The sequence below is a fragment of the Salmo trutta genome, chromosome 29, assembly GCF_901001165.1.
Source record: "Salmo trutta chromosome 29, fSalTru1.1, whole genome shotgun sequence".
In the NCBI taxonomy this organism is placed as follows: Eukaryota; Metazoa; Chordata; class Actinopteri; order Salmoniformes; family Salmonidae; genus Salmo; species Salmo trutta.
Window position 1 is genome coordinate 1,010,997 of NC_042985.1, and position 5,874 is coordinate 1,016,870.

Consider the following 5,874-nt stretch of genomic DNA (forward strand, 5'->3'; position numbering starts at 1 on the left):
TCGCAAAGAAGGGCACCAACACTTTGAGCATGGTGAATGATCAATTAGGCTTCGGATGGTGCATCAATACACCCAGCCACTACAAAGATACAGACATCTTTCCTAACTCAGTTGCCGGAGGGGAAGGAAACTGCTCAGGCATTTCACCATGAGGCCAATGGTGATTTAAAACAGTTAGTGTTTAATGGTTGTGATATGAGAAAACTGAGGATGGATCAACAACATTGTAGTTACTCCACAATACTAACCTAAATGACAGAGTGAAAAGAAGGATGCCTGTACAGAATACAAATATTCCAAAACATGCATCCTGTTTACAACAAGGCACTTAAGTAATACTGCAAAAAATATCTGAATATAAAGCGTTATGTTTGGGGCAAATCCAACACACCACATCACTGAGTACCACTCTTCATATTCTCAAGCACGGTGGTGGCTGCTTCAGGTTATGGGTATGCTTGTCATCAGCAAGGACTTTGTTAAGGACTAAGGAGTTTCTTAGGATAAAAAGAAACAGAATACAGCTAAGCGCAGCTAATATCCTAGAGGAAAATCTGGTTCAGTCTGCTTCCAACAGACACTGGGGATGAATTAATCTTTCAGCAGGACAATAACCTAAAACACAAGGCCAAATCTACACTTGAGTTGCTTACCAAGATGACATTGAATGTCCTGAGTGGCCTAGTTACAGTTTTGACTCATATCGGCTTGAAAATCTATGGTAAGACTTGAAAATGTCAATGATTAACCATCAAGTTGACAGAGCTTGAAGAACTTTAAAAAGAACATGGGGAAAAAAAGCCCATGCTCATAAAATAAATAGTTTGTATGTCTATTCTGAAATAAAGCCTGCCCTCCATTTGCAACAGGCATGTTCCGTAAGATACAGTAGCACGTTACGCTTGTTACAGCGGAAAAGGAAGGGTTTTGTTTCCTAAACACCCGGGGCTCTAATATAGGCCTTGCTGCCTCTTGGGACACTGGGAAAAGGTCCAGGGCCTAATTTTAGTCTGAGGTAAGAGAGAGGGAAGGTATCGTGAGACACCAGCCACCTGCTCTCTGCAGTTATCTGTCCTACAGGCAGTGAATCATTCCCACTGTGCTCTGTGAACCAACGGGTGTGTTTCAGGTCGTCTTTGATTCAGTCACACTGTACAGATGATAAGATCTCACAACAACATGTGTTAAATGTCCCAGAAACCAAATCAATATGATTTGTCAGTCTTCTGAGATGCGTAGCACGACTGCAATAAAGCTGACCTGGAACGCAGCCATATCTAGGCCACTGCTTCTGTAGGCCACAGCCAGGCCACCGCATGGGAAGATCTCCATTGCATACTCAGTTGTATACTCCTCACATCCTCTCTCCTCGTCTAGTTCTCAAAATCCATTGAATTTGAAAGCCAGAGGTTCCTCCCCTCCAACCTTCTCCAGTGGGTTTTGAGAAGGAGGTGAGGAGTATACAATTGTGATTCTCCCCATGACAACATGATCTACCAAACGTGACCACATACCCTACCGGTATTCATAATTTGGGGTGGAATACCTTCTAATCTGTGGAGATGATTTTCCTGACTTTATATTCGGTTTAAACTAACAACAAAAAATGTGGTTCAACAAAGGTTCTCTGGAAAATGTTGAAATGGAAAATTGTGTTAATGTTCTCAGAACGTCAATTGGACCGTTTCAACCAAATGTATCCCATTTAACTCCTACAGCTCCTACAGCCCCAGACCTTAAACCCAGCGCTCGATACATGAGAACAGGTCACCCTTTTAAAGCCTGGCGGTTAGACTGGGAGGCCTCCAACTCACAGGCTCAAAAGAGGAAAGTGTAAGATTAACTTTGCACTGTACTCTGACCTCAAGTTAAGCTCCTTTACTTTAGAACAGTGAAAATGAATCAACCACAAGTAAAAACAGACATAAACGATGCCGGAAAATAAAGATGTATTATGTCGGCATGTCTATGTCCAGAATCACACGGTTTTTGTCTACAAAATTAAGTTTAGTCAAATTTTCCGCAAGTTTATTAATGTAGCAGTTTACTATTTTTGGCTTGTTACGCTGTCAAACAAAGAATAATTCACTTTTAGAGGCATATACTGTCACTGTACACAGAAAACATATCCAAATATCACAACGTTCATTAGAATCTGTCTTTATTTCTGCAGAAGTGCATTTTCAAGTCCAGTGATGTAACAGAGATTGTGTTGCTATGCAGATATCATTCATCCGTTCATTACTGATGCAAAACGTGCAACATGTTAAAGTGTAGGTCTACAAATGCAAACCTTTCATCCACAGAGACATTGTTTAACTGATCATATCCATGGCTTTTTGAGAGGTTCAAGTGCATTTCCGGGGAGCAAATCCCCAAGGCAAGTCCCCAACAGATGTAGTTGGCCTACTCCCTGTCCATGCAAATCAACACATAACGGGACAGTAACATGATCTAGCCAATCACACGGACAGACACTGGATTACATTATGTTTACCTTAGGGATTCCTAGTTGGGGGCAAACTCTCTGGCTGGCCTTGTCTGCTATAATCCCAGACTGGAGTGTAACCTCACAGAGGCAGGGTCATCTTGGACTGAGCGAGCTGAACCCTGTCTACCATAGCGGGGCAGCGATCTCCCGTCGGCAACCACTCCAAAAATAAAACCCTGATGCACCCAATACCTGTTCCACTGTGACAGCAGAACTGCAGCCAGCGTAGCACCGTGGCAGGACCGTGACAGCTACAGAGCTACCTGTACCGAGGCAGGCAGGGGGTTTCCACAACCACAGAGCTATCTGTACCGAGGCAGGCAGGGGGTTTCCACAACCACAGAGCTATCTGTACCCAGGGAGGCAGGGGGTTTCCACAACCACAGAGCTATCTGTACCGAGGCAGGCAGGGGGTTTCCACAACCACAGAGCTATCTGTACCGAGGCAGGCAGGGGGCTTCCACAACCACAGAGCTATCTGTACCGAGGCAGGCAGGGGGGTTCCACAACCACAGAGCTATCTGTATCCAGGGAGGCAGGGGGTTTCCACAACCACAGAGCTATCTGTACCCAGGAAGTCAAGGCGTTTCCACAACCACAGAGCTATCTGTACCCAGGGAGGCAGGGGGCTTCCACAACCACCTGATATATATTACCAGGCCACGCCCTGCAGAAAGAACCTGCTGATCTACTCTGAGTATGACCTGATCTGGGCTGTTCCTGTTCCTGTTCCTGTTCCTGCTCCTGCTCCTGCTCCTGTTCCTGTTCCTGTTCTGCTCCTGTTCCTGCTCCTGTTTCTGTTCTGCTCCTGCTCCTGCTCCTGCTCCTGCTCCTGCTCCTGCTCCTGTTCCTGCTCCTGCTCCTGCTCCTTCTCCTGTTCCTTCTCCTGTTCCTGTTCCTGTTCCTGCTCCTGTTCCTGTTCTGCTCCTGCTCCTGCTCCTGTTCCTGTTCTGCTCCTGCTCCTGCTCCTGCTCCTGCTCCTGCTCCTGCTCCTGCTCCTGCTCCTGCTCCTGTTCCTGTTCCTGCTCCTGCTCCTGTTCCTGCTCCTGTTCCTGCTCCTGTTCCTGTTCCTGCTCCTGTTCCTGTTCCTGCTCCTGTTCCTGCTCCTGTTCCTGTTCCTGCTCCTGCTCCTTCTCCTGTTCCTGCTCCTGCTCCTGCTCCTGCTCCTGTTCCTGTTCCTGTTCCTGTTCCTGTTCCTGCTCCTGTTCCTGCTCCTGTTCCTGTTCCTGTTCCTGTTCCTGTTCTTGCTCCTGTTCCTGTTCCTGTTCCTGTTCCTGCTCCTGCTCCTGTTCCTGTTCCTGTTCCTGTTCCTGCTCCTCCTACACAACAACCCCTAGAGGCAGACAGGAGCCTGCTCACACATACAATATAGAGACCACCTCTGGTCCAGCCAACACGTGGGCCACCTGAACATTGAGCCATTCCAAGTGTTGAGTAGAGAGGAAGGAGGAAGTTCCATATGATAGGCCAGCACGTCGGTGGGTGTAGTGTTGTGTAGAGAGGAAGGAGGAAGTTTCATATGATAGGCCGGCATGTTGGTGGCTGTGGTGTTGTGTAGAGGGGAAGGAGGAAGTTCCATATGATAGGCCGGCATGTCAGTGGGTGTGGTGTTGTGTAGAGGGGAAGGAGGAAGTTCCATATGATAGGCCGGCATGTCAGTGGGTGTGGTGTTGTGTAGAGGGGAAGGAGGAAGTTCCATATGATAGGCCGGCATGTCAGTGGGTGTGTCCTCTTCTCTCTGAGGCCGTGATCAACTTTGTGAAAGGGTGCAGCAGCATGGCTGAGTACTACGCAGGTGCCTTGTCATGTAAACAGGTAAACAAATACAAATAAATATGAAAACACATCACATAAACATGAATACGTAAATGATCTAAAATGAATATGTATTCATATGCAAACGGGTTACCAACATTCAGGTACAAATGAATAAGAAAAAATATATATATATATATTTTTAAACATGCATGTAGACACAGTATAAATATGCAAAATATGTCACAAGATAAAGTTACACAGAAATTAATAAAGTTGTCAAAGCAAACATCATTTCATCACACTTACTTATATAAAGAAATATCAAAATGCCTCCCAAAACATCCAATACCTGATATTATAACGTCTGGAAGGCATGAAGTACATAGAAGAGTACAGATACAGTATATCCAATACCTGATACTATAATGTCTGGAAGAGTACAGGTACAGTATATCCAATACCTGATACTATAATGTCTGGAAGAGTACATGTACAGTATATCCAATACCTGATACTATAATGTCTGGAAGAGTACAGGTACAGTATATCCAATACCTGATACTATAATGTCTGGAAGAGTACAGGTACAGTATATCCAATACCTGATACTATAATGTCTGGAAGAGTACAGATACAGTATATCCAATACCTGATACTATAATGTCTGGAAGAGTACAGGTACAGTATATCCAATACCTGATACTATAATGTCTGGAAGAGTACAGGTACAGTATATCCAATACCTGATACTATAATGTCTGGAAGAGTACAGGTACAGTATATCCAATACCTGATACTATAATGTCTGGAAGAGTGCAGATACAGTATATCCAATACCTGATACTATAATGTCTGGAAGAGTACAGGTACAGTATATCCAATACCTGATACTATAATGTCTGGAAGAGTACAGATACAGTATATCCAATACCTGATACTATAATGTCTGGAAGAGTACAGGTACAGTATATCCAATACCTGATACTATAATGTCTGGAAGAGTACAGGTACAGTATATCCAATACCTGATACTATAATGTCTGGAAGAGTACAGGTACAGTATATCCAATACCTGATACTATAATGTCTGGAAGGCATGAAGTACATAGAAGAGTACAGGTACAGTATATCCAATAACTGGAACAAAATACTAGAATATGTAACATAATAACTGACTGGTTTGTAGTCTGTAAAGTACACCGTCCTCTCCTCTGCCATCCCATGACTGGACTCAGTAATGACTGCCAGACTGACTGCCAGACTGACTGCCAGACTGACTGACAGACTGACTGACAGACTGACTGACAGACTGACTGACAGAGTGTGTATTCGTGCTGGTAGAACACACAGGGGACATTGTCCGCATTCCAAGCCGCTGATGTATAAGCCTCTAAACTCCAGCAGGTTATGCCCAGTGGGATCCCCATTACTCTTACACACCCTATCAGTTCTGCTTCTGCTCACCACAAATATAGCACCAGACACATCTCAGCTGCTTCTTTCCACAACCAGAACCCCACTCCTTCTCTTATCCCTCCTTAACCCCCCTCCCCAACCCCCCACCTTTATCCATCTCCTTATTGAGGGTGTGAAGATGCCGCAGGCCCCCCTCGACTCCCCTACCT